This window comes from Orbicella franksi, chromosome 12 (genome assembly GCF_964199315.1).
Source record: "Orbicella franksi chromosome 12, jaOrbFran1.1, whole genome shotgun sequence".
NCBI classification, from domain to species: Eukaryota; Metazoa; Cnidaria; class Anthozoa; order Scleractinia; family Merulinidae; genus Orbicella; species Orbicella franksi.
Genome location: NC_138156.1, coordinates 25,305,508 through 25,317,045, shown reverse-complemented (window position 1 = coordinate 25,317,045; position 11,538 = coordinate 25,305,508). Strand labels below are relative to the sequence as shown.

The 11,538-nt window shown below is 42.1% G+C and overlaps 2 protein-coding genes across 4 annotated transcripts in view; one reads left to right on the top strand and one right to left on the bottom strand.

Annotated features, from left to right (window-relative positions):
• Positions 1 to 11,538, top strand: part of LOC145464280 (uncharacterized) — a 212,611-nt gene that overhangs the window by 116,488 nt on the left and 84,585 nt on the right. The window lies entirely within an intron of this gene.
• LOC145463725 (eukaryotic translation initiation factor 3 subunit C-like) overlaps positions 1 to 11,538 on the bottom strand; it is a gene marked incomplete at its 5' end in the record, with an annotated part of 85,670 nt that overhangs the window by 14,292 nt on the left and 59,840 nt on the right. The window lies entirely within an intron of this gene.

Genomic DNA, 11,538 nt, shown 5'->3' with positions numbered 1-11,538 from the left:
GGTTATAAAACGTAATTTGTGATGATCTTAAATTAGCATAAATTACTATTTTGCCGGCACGGACCAGAGGGCTGGGTACGGGTTTGAGGTCCGCAGTGTATAGTGGGATTTGAGTTTGTAATCGGTGACAGTTGGCGAGGTGAGACACTCTATGGCCAGCCTTTGCCGTGTTTAGGTTAAGTTTGGTTTTCTTTTAATAATATCATCAGTTGTAATCCACTGTTGTACGTTTATTTAGTTCTCTTATTGCTATTATATCGCTGTATAAAGCCTTGTGATAACAATGGGTTGACAGGCCTACACAACTCCTATCCACGTGTCATAGCCGCTTTGAGAGTTTTGCTCGAACTAGTATATCTTTGAGGATCTGCCCCTTTTGTATTGTACGATAGGGGGATCTTTGAATATTTCGCTAAGCAATAATCCTGTTTTTAGGAGGACATTTCACCAGAGTAGAGCCGTTAGAGGTCATAGGTCTGCGTGGTTTCCGCTGCTATCCGCGTGTAATTTGTTGAGTTTGACACCTCTGTTTTTGGCCACGTGCTATTTTTTTAGCTCATTGGATTGCAAGATATGTTTTGAGCTCTCTAAATATTAGCTCTGGAGGGACAAAGTTTGAAATATTCCGTGAGCATGTTGGTTACTTGCATTTTGTATTATTTCTCCGGGCCCGGCTGTTTGATTTACTGTTGCAAGTTATGCTGCTTGTTATCACGGGTGTCATATTTATCTTTGTCCGGCTTCGCCAGAGATAGCTGTAGCTTTCCTTGTTGAAAGCTATGAGTCTGTCTTAATGAGACGTTCTTATGCTTCTTGCATCAATTTCATCGAGCTTTTTGTCCTTCCAGTTTGTTCGTTCTGGGACTGCAAATGTAGGTGTTCACGCGCAAGTCTGTGGACTTTTTTGCGTGTTGTTTATGATATTGTGTGGTTTTATTCAGGCAAAAGCTCTGAATTTAGGAGTTCTTCCTATGATTGTTCATCCAGCTCCACGTTGTGGTTGTCATTGCTTTTATTTGCGATGCTGTCAGGTTTTCTTGAGACTGTTAATAGTCTCTATTTTGTTAGGAGGCTCGTAGCCTTGTAGATCAGGCAAGACCGCGGTTTCGATCCTTCTGGATCTCATCAGTTGCCGATAGAATGGAGTGGTAGAGACCAATACTCGGTAACACTCCGCACCTGGCATATGTTTTTTGTATTATATACTCGTTCGGCGGATCGAGAATTCTTGATTGTGATTGGTAGTTTTGCCACTAGCGAATGGTGGGCATAAAGTATTCGATCCTATTGTACACAGCTTGACACTGTGTTTTCTATGATGGCTATAACGCTTATTTTCTCCAGCATGTGTGATTTGAATTGAAGGATAAAGCGTAAGACAGTTATGCGTTGCATTTATACGGCATATCTCCAAGTTTTGGAGGGCTGCGTAGAGTATTTTGCACGCATTTCGTATGTTTATCCTTTGTTTTTAGTGTGGCTAATCTACACCTTGGACTCACATGCTGTGATTGGATTAAGTTTGTACTCGCACGTGATAGGACGGGGCCTGCCTGGTAAAAATCAACAGTGATAACAATGGGTTGACAGGCCTACACAACTCCTATCCACGTGTCATAGCCGCTTTGAGAGTTTTGCTCGAACTAGTATATCTTTGAGGATCTGCCCCTTTTGTATTGTACGATAGGGGGATCTTTGAATATTTCGCTAAGCAATAATCCTGTTTTTAGGAGGACATTTCACCAGAGTAGAGCCGTTAGAGGTCATAGGTCTGCGTGGTTTCCGCTGCTATCCGCGTGTAATTTGTTGAGTTTGACACCTCTGTTTTTGGCCACGTGCTATTTTTTTAGCTCATTGGATTGCAAGATATGTTTTGAGCTCTCTAAATATTAGCTCTGGAGGGACAAAGTTTGAAATATTCCGTGAGCATGTTGGTTACTTGCATTTTGTATTATTTCTCCGGGCCCGGCTGTTTGATTTACTGTTGCAAGTTATGCTGCTTGTTATCACGGGTGTCATATTTATCTTTGTCCGGCTTCGCCAGAGATAGCTGTAGCTTTCCTTGTTGAAAGCTATGAGTCTGTCTTAATGAGACGTTCTTATGCTTCTTGCATCAATTTCATCGAGCTTTTTGTCCTTCCAGTTTGTTCGTTCTGGGACTGCAAATGTAGGTGTTCACGCGCAAGTCTGTGGACTTTTTTGCGTGTTGTTTATGATATTGTGTGGTTTTATTCAGGCAAAAGCTCTGAATTTAGGAGTTCTTCCTATGATTGTTCATCCAGCTCCACGTTGTGGTTGTCATTGCTTTTATTTGCGATGCTGTCAGGTTTTCTTGAGACTGTTAATAGTCTCTATTTTGTTAGGAGGCTCGTAGCCTTGTAGATCAGGCAAGACCGCGGTTTCGATCCTTCTGGATCTCATCAGTTGCCGATAGAATGGAGTGGTAGAGACCAATACTCGGTAACACTCCGCACCTGGCATATGTTTTTTGTATTATATACTCGTTCGGCGGATCGAGAATTCTTGATTGTGATTGGTAGTTTTGCCACTAGCGAATGGTGGGCATAAAGTATTCGATCCTATTGTACACAGCTTGACACTGTGTTTTCTATGATGGCTATAACGCTTATTTTCTCCAGCATGTGTGATTTGAATTGAAGGATAAAGCGTAAGACAGTTATGCGTTGCATTTATACGGCATATCTCCAAGTTTTGGAGGGCTGCGTAGAGTATTTTGCACGCATTTCGTATGTTTATCCTTTGTTTTTAGTGTGGCTAATCTACACCTTGGACTCACATGCTGTGATTGGATTAAGTTTGTACTCGCACGTGATAGGACGGGGCCTGCCTGGTAAAAATCAACAGTGATAACAATGGGTTGACAGGCCTACACAACTCCTATCCACGTGTCATAGCCGCTTTGAGAGTTTTGCTCGAACTAGTATATCTTTGAGGATCTGCCCCTTTTGTATTGTACGATAGGGGGATCTTTGAATATTTCGCTAAGCAATAATCCTGTTTTTAGGAGGACATTTCACCAGAGTAGAGCCGTTAGAGGTCATAGGTCTGCGTGGTTTCCGCTGCTATCCGCGTGTAATTTGTTGAGTTTGACACCTCTGTTTTTGGCCACGTGCTATTTTTTTAGCTCATTGGATTGCAAGATATGTTTTGAGCTCTCTAAATATTAGCTCTGGAGGGACAAAGTTTGAAATATTCCGTGAGCATGTTGGTTACTTGCATTTTGTATTATTTCTCCGGGCCCGGCTGTTTGATTTACTGTTGCAAGTTATGCTGCTTGTTATCACGGGTGTCATATTTATCTTTGTCCGGCTTCGCCAGAGATAGCTGTAGCTTTCCTTGTTGAAAGCTATGAGTCTGTCTTAGAGAGACGTTCTTATGCTTCTTGCATCATTTTTCATCGAGCTTTTTGTCCTTCCAGTTTGTTCGTTCTGGAACTGCAAAAGTAGGTGTTCACGCGCAAGTCTGTGGACCGTTTAGCGTGTTGCTTATGATATTGTGTGGTTTTGTTCAGGCAAAAGCTCTGAATTTAGGAGTTCTTCCTATGATTGTTCATCCAGCTCCACGTTGTGGTTGTCATTGCTTTTATTTGCGATGTTGTCAGGTTTTCTGGAGACTGTTAATAGTCCCTCTTTTGTTAGGAGGCTCGTAGCCTTGTAGATCAGGCAAGACCGCGGTTTCGATCCTTCTGGATCTCATCAGTTGCCGATAGAATGGAGTGGTAGAGACCAATACTCGGTAACACTCCGCACCTGGCATATTTTTTTGGTATTATATACTCGTTCGGCGGATCGAGAATTCTTGATTGTGATTGGTAGTTTTGCCACTAGCGAATGGTGGGCATAAAGTATTCGATCCTATTGTACACAGCTTGACACTGTGTTTTCTATGATGGCTATAACGCTTATTTTCTCCAGCATGTGTGATTTGAATTGAAGGATAAAGCGTAAGACAGTTATGCGTTGCATTTATACGGCATATCTCCAAGTTTTGGAGGGCTGCGTAGAGTATTTTGCACGCATTTCGTATGTTTATCCTTTGTTTTTAGTGTGGCTAATCTACACCTTGGACTCACATGCTGTGATTGGATTAAGTTTGTACTCGCACGTGATAGGACGGGGCCTGCCTGGTAAAAATCAACAGTGATAACAATGGGTTGACAGGCCTACACAACTCCTATCCACGTGTCATAGCCGCTTTGAGAGTTTTGCTCGAACTAGTATATCTTTGAGGATCTGCCCCTTTTGTATTGTACGATAGGGGGATCTTTGAATATTTCGCTAAGCAATAATCCTGTTTTTAGGAGGACATTTCACCAGAGTAGAGCCGTTAGAGGTCATAGGTCTGCGTGGTTTCCGCTGCTATCCGCGTGTAATTTGTTGAGTTTGACACCTCTGTTTTTGGCCACGTGCTATTTTTTTAGCTCATTGGATTGCAAGATATGTTTTGAGCTCTCTAAATATTAGCTCTGGAGGGACAAAGTTTGAAATATTCCGTGAGCATGTTGGTTACTTGCATTTTGTATTATTTCGCCGGGCCCGGCTGTTTGATTTACTGTTGCAAGTTATGCTGCTTGTTATCACGGGTGTCACATTTATCTTTGTCCGGCTTCGCCAGAGATAGCTGTAGCTTTCCTTGTTGAAAGCTATGAGTCTGTCTTAGAGAGACGTTCTTATGCTTCTTGCATCATTTTTCATCGAGCTTTTTGTCCTTCCAGTTTGTTCGTTCTGGAACTGCAAAAGTAGGTGTTCACGCGCAAGTCTGTGGACCGTTTAGCGTGTTGCTTATGATATTGTGTGGTTTTGTTCAGGCAAAAGCTCTGAATTTAGGAGTTCTTCCTATGATTGTTCATCCAGCTCCACGTTGTGGTTGTCATTGCTTTTATTTGCGATGTTGTCAGGTTTTCTGGAGACTGTTAATAGTCCCTCTTTTGTTAGGAGGCTCGTAGCCTTGTAGATCAGGCAAGACCGCGGTTTCGATCCTTCTGGATCTCATCAGTTGCCGATAGAATGGAGTGGTAGAGACCAATACTCGGTAACACTCCGCACCTGGCATATGTTTTTTGTATTATATACTCGTTCGGCGGATCGAGAATTCTTGATTGTGATTGGTAGTTTTGCCACTAGCGAATGGTGGGCATAAAGTATTCGATCCTATTGTACACAGCTTGACACTGTGTTTTCTATGATGGCTATAACGCTTATTTGCTCCAGCATGTGTGATTTGAATTGAAGGATAAAGCGTAAGACAGTTATGCGTTGCATTTATACGGCATATCTCCAATCACAGCATGTGAGTCCAAGGTGTAGATTAGCCACACTAAAAACAAAGGATAAACATACGAAATGCGTGCAAAATACTCTACGCAGCCTGTGTAGGCCTGTCAACCCATTGTTATCACTGTTGATTTTTACCAGGCAGGCCCCGTCCTATCACGTGCGAGTACAAACTTAATCCAATCACAGCATGTGAGTCCAAGGTGTACATTAGCTACACTAAAAACAAAGGATAAACATACGAAATGCGTGCAAAATACTCTACGCAGCCCTCCAAAACTTGGAGATATGCCGTATAAATGCAACGCATAACTGTCTTACGCTTTATCCTTCAATTCAAATCACACATGCTGGAGAAAATAAGCGTTATAGCCATCATAGAAAACACAGTGTCAAGCTGTGTACAATAGGATCGAATACTTTATGCCCACCATTCGCTAGTGGCAAAACTACCAATCACAATCAAGAATTCTCGATCCGCCGAACGAGTATATAATACCAAAAAAGTATGCCAGGTGCGGAGTGTTACCGAGTATTGGTCTCTACCACTCCATTCTATCGGCAACTGATGAGATCCAGAAGGATCGAAACCGCGGTCTTGCCTGATCTACAAGGCTACGAGCCTCCTAACAAAAGAGGGACTATTAACAGTCTCCAGAAAACCTGACAACATCGCAAATAAAAGCAATGACAACCACAACGTGGAGCTGGATGAACAATCATAGGAAGAACTCCTAAATTCAGAGCTTTTGCCTGAACAAAACCACACAATATCATAAGCAACACGCTAAACGGTCCACAGACTTGCGCGTGAACACCTACTTTTGCAGTTCCAGAACGAACAAACTGGAAGGACAAAAAGCTCGATGAAATTGATGCAAGAAGCATAAGAACGTCTCTCTAAGACAGACTCGTAGCTTTCAACAAGGAAAGCTACAGCTATCTCTGGCGAAGCCGGACAAAGATAAATATGACACCCGTGATAACAAGCAGCATAACTTGCAACAGTAAATCAAACAGCCGGGCCCGGAGAAATAATACAAAATGCAAGTAACCAACATGCTCACGGAATATTTCAAACTTTGTCCCTCCAGAGCTAATATTTAGAGAGCTTAAAACATATCTTGCAGTCAAATGAGCTAAAAAAATAGCACGTGGCCAAAAACAGAGGTGTCAAACTCAACAAATTACACGCGGATAGCAGCGGAAACCACGCAGACCTATGACCTCTAACGGCTCTACTCTGGTGAAATGTCCTCCTAAAAACAGGATTATTGCTTAGCGAAATATTCAAAGATCCCCCTATCGTACAATACAAAAGGGGCAGATCCTCAAAGATATACTAGTTCGAGCAAAACTCTCAAAGCGGCTATGACACGTGGATAGGAGTTGTGTAGGCCTGTCAACCCATTGTTATCACTTAGGTTTATTATTCTACAGTACTGATGTTAACCAAGGATACCCTAAAACCCCGAGGGTTGCACCACTGCCTTTGGTCGGGGGCACACGTTCCCAATTTTCTCCACTTGCTGGTTTTAGGGTTTTCGTGTCCGGCTTTGGTGCACTTACCAATTGTCTTTTTATTCATAGCTTGTATTATATGCTGAGATGGAATAAACAGGACGATGGCTTGGCTGGCCAACGCACCCAATTTAATCACTGTCTAGTGTGTCCGGATGTGTAGTGGAGGCAAAATTTAAAGATATATAACACAGTAACATATCATGGAAAATGATATAGCTTGCATTTAATTAAGTACTCGAAAGAAAAATGGGCAAGATAACTCTGCGTTTCGAAAAACAATAAATGAACAGTTGTTGTAATTATACATGCAGCTTAGATAAATAAAATATTATGTTTTAGCTCTATATCTCTAATATGCAATATAAAGCTATAAGGATCTACCACTCTACGACTCTACGGCCTTACATGAGACTGTTAACTTTTGAAACTTGCATATATTGTCAATATTAATAAAACTAAAGCGTACAGACGTACAATGCTACGAAAACTTCTACGGACAATTCAGTGTCCAAATTTGCGCCAGGTATATTATTTTGAGGGAAATCTCTTGCGTTGTGTATGTGCACGCGCTCATTTGCGTATGCTAATGACACAAAAATCACGCCCAGTAGGGACACATGATGCAATGCTGAGGAATCATTTTAATATATATACCACAAGGAATGAATGCTCGTTAGTTAGTCGTATCAAAACTGGATAAAAATAAGATATAAAGGAAGTACAAGTAAGAAAAGTCCCAAGATAAAGAAAAGAAAAAAAATTAACTTTAGAAATAAAGTAACTGGGCCATTGCATTTAATACATGCACCCCCACCCCCCTCCCTGTTGAGGAATATGTCAGGGGAAGGCAGAAAGTCGTGTACTTCTCTGTGAGGCAAGTTCAGCAATACAGGCATTCTTAAGGAAAATGAGCAAAAAAAAAAAGCGGAATTCTTCAGTTGTGAAATCTAGATTCAAATTACATAGAATTTTCAAGGGGTTAAGCCATTTCTAATGGAATTCTTGAGAGCTTCGCCAATTTCTTGTGGAACTCTTCAGAGTTAAGTCAATTGTTAATGGTTTCCTTGGGGGTCAAGGTGTTTTCAACAGATTTCTTTATGGTTGAGAATGAAAGACCAGTCCTCAACAGAGAAGGTGTGGATATTAATTAAATGCAATAGATCATTAATGAAATGTTCTGTGAAATCATTCTCATTCTTCAACATACGTAAAAGAAGTAAATAATTAGGATTGTTCAGCCTTGGGTAATAATAATACTGGGCTGGGTACTGCCCAGCCTAGTATTTAGATGATAAAAACGAAACTTTTCATTTATTTGAACTCACGCTTTCACACCGGTACAAGTAACTCATTTTCATCAATCAATATTAAAATTTATTTCATAGCTAATAAACCCAACAGGGTTAAAAAATCTGCTGGGTTCATAAGACTGAGTTTTAAATAGCCCCCGCCCCCACCCCCCCACCCCCAGTTATTGCAAGCAAACACTTCGGAATTGACTTTTGTATCCTCTGGATGAAAAATGGAATGGCCCTTCACCAGCCATATTGGGCCATTCCATTTTAATATCCACCCCTCCCCCCTCCCTTATTAAGGGACTTTGACTTATATGCCCTCAGAAAAGTGAACTTTTTATCCCCAAGAAAGGAATCTCAAAGTGCAAACAGACCTCCCCCTTCAGAATTTATTCAAAAATAAAAGGTGCCGACACAGTTGCCTCTAAAAAAATGGCCTTGAAAGGCTCCCCCTTTCTTCGCAGATTTCCTAGACCCTCAATAACTCCTCAATAGGGGGAGGGGGTGCGGATAAAAAATGGAATTGGCCCATTGTTCATACAGTTTGAACAACCTTTGGTCGTAATTGTTACAAAATAAACAGTTGGCGGACAATAGGGGTGGCCATATCATACTACAGCAAAGAAACTCAGACGACAATTACAATTAACGTTCGATATATCCAGTGCTTAAACTAAACTCGCCGTCTGCAGATCAGACCGTACTCCAACGAGAAGCAGATCAGAATTGAACTTCTTTCCTGATTTAGAATGTTATACACCTCTGTGCACTCAGAGATAATACTTCCTGTTGACGACATCTGGTTTCTTCGGAGATGAGATATTTAGTTTCAAGCTGTGTTGTTCAAACCACGCACCTAAAGAAGTTCCCAAACATCGACGCCCTTTGTAGTCAGTACTTCATCTAAGATTACGATGCTCGGTTCTGCCGCAAACTCAAAAGATCGCAGGCGGAAAATATCCGGATTCGAGAGAAAACCAATCTCGTTCCCAGTAGCCTGCGTAGCAAGCGTTTCTGTGGGGTTCGGGAGCAAAGAATTACAACGCGAAAAATGGAGCGAGTAAAAGAGGCGGGGGGAGGGAAAGGAAGGAAGGAAACGCTTGCAGACAAACCCCTGGATTTTAAAAACCGCCCACTTGGCCTTTCATGCCTGAGTGCGCACACTGAGATTTCGTGCTGTCATCGGCTGTCATAAATTAACCAATAAAATCTTCGGCCTTCCGTGGCGAAAGTGAACTTTGAACCAAAATGAACTTTACTTGTCAAAATATGTCTGAAACAACGAGCGCACGGTGGGATCGGAGAAATCTCGATGAATTAAATTTGGTGATTTATAATCAAGCTATATTTCTACTCAATCCGTCTAAAACGAAGGACTGCAAGGGTGAAGTTTTAGCACAAATCTGCCAGAAAGTTAAAATGTGAGAAGTATTCCAGTCGCGTTAGTGATCCTTGTGCTCGCATGATTCGAAATCTTGGATCACTGTATTCATTTGTCCAGGAATCGATACAAAGTAAAATTAGTAAGTCAACTCCCACAAAGGCAATTCCAGCAAAGAAGCGTTTGCTGGAAACGCCAGATCCGCAAATAGGTTCGAGTGTTATCGCCTGCAGCAAAAACAAACGACGGAAAGTCTTCTCGGCAAACTTTGGAATTTGGGCAGGAGAGGCTTCAAACATCTGAGAGGGGAAATAACGATAATCTCGACCAGTATCTGAATAAAGATAATCTTCCCCTAGGCGGCCTCCAAGTCAATGTTGTTTATAAAATGTCCTCGTAAGAATTCCCCGCGACGAGACGACTAAATTTTTGGTAAGGCAAATATGTGACAGAAACTGGCATGCCGCAGCTAACACTAAAACAAACCATTCATCATACCCAGAGATTCTAAATGCTGTTAACAAAAATGCTTCTAATGAAATGTCAGAGTACCTACGACAACATGTTGCCATATAACAAGCCAGACGAAATCACTAGGTTTTCCCACGCAGTAGTGCGAATTTTCTGTCCCGTGGTTTATTATCTTGTCCTTGGCGCATGTGGTATTCAAGAAAGTGATGTTAAAATTAAAGGAACAGCTACAAATTGTGTCGCGCTTGCTTCTGCAATAATGTGCAGGCTTCGGAAAACCAAAGCATTCCACTACAGGATTTCTACCGTACTGTCGAAGCTGACGACTAAATCCTCGTTCCGCGAGAGAAGTTAAAGCGTTTTGGAACCAAGCTTCGAACGCGTCTTCCCCTTTTGTCTGGCACTAAAAGGTATTAAACTACCTTTGATCGACACATGTCAATAATATTGGACCAGCCCAGCCAATCACGAGCTCCGTTCACTGGCGAACGGAGATTTTCAAAATCCAGGGGTTTGTCTGCAAGCGTTTCCTTCCTTCCCCTCTCCCACCCGCCTCTTTCTTTTTTTTGGTTCTCGCCCCATTTTTCCGCGCAGACAAAACACCGAAAATTCCGTTCCTCGGTCTTTCTTTGCTTCCAAACCCCACGGAAACGCTTGTTACGCAGGCTATCCCAGAGCCCACGTGTCTTTTTGTTGGCGCTGACCAAAAAACTCGTGGGCTCTGAGAACAAGATTTCCATGTTTTAAACCAAGGTACACATGCGCGGTGAAACCGGAACTCCTAAAATCTTGGAGTCTGGAAACATTCTCGTCCCCGGAGGCTCCGTTTCTTTTGGTCACGTGGTCGGAGAAACGGAGGGCTTTGTAATTTTCATTTCTGCTGCGCATTCATTTTTTGTCAGCCAATGGAAAAATTCGATTTTTTTGGTGCGTCCAGAGCTACTCGTCAACGACATTTTAAGACGAGTAGCACTGGGGACGAGAATGGTCTGGAAATTGATTATTCCAGAGCTCCGTGTCTCGGCGCTGACCAAAAGACACGTGGGCTCTGGGACCGAGATTGAGAGAACCGTTTACAAGACAAAAGTTTTCGGATTCAAAGTTCCCACCTTAAATTCCGGATTCAAAATCTCCGGAGACATGACCAAACCGGGGAGTTTTTATTTCGGAGTCGTCCACTTGTGTGTAAACGGCAAAACCAATCCGGTACTAAAATGTTCCGGATTCGTGACGAATCCGGAACAGTTTCCTCTAGTGTAAACCTACTCTACTTTCATGTTTTGTTCGCCGAAAGCATTTAAATCGCTTTCGATACAAGAAAAGTTTTACAATGAAAGCTTGTGCTGAATTTTGTTGTCGTCAAATCGCTACAAAGTTCTTTCTAAAATTCCCGCCGTATGCATTACTAACCTCGAAAGGTTGATACAGACCTGTTTGTTGTGCATTTTGGTCCGTCTCCTAGTGCCGAGTGCCTTTGTTCAACCAGCTGATTCAACTCCCGGGCTTGCTGAAATTCACAAATTTCTCAGGTGGGGGCCCGGCAAAAAACTTAAGCTCGAAATTTGGTAGCTTA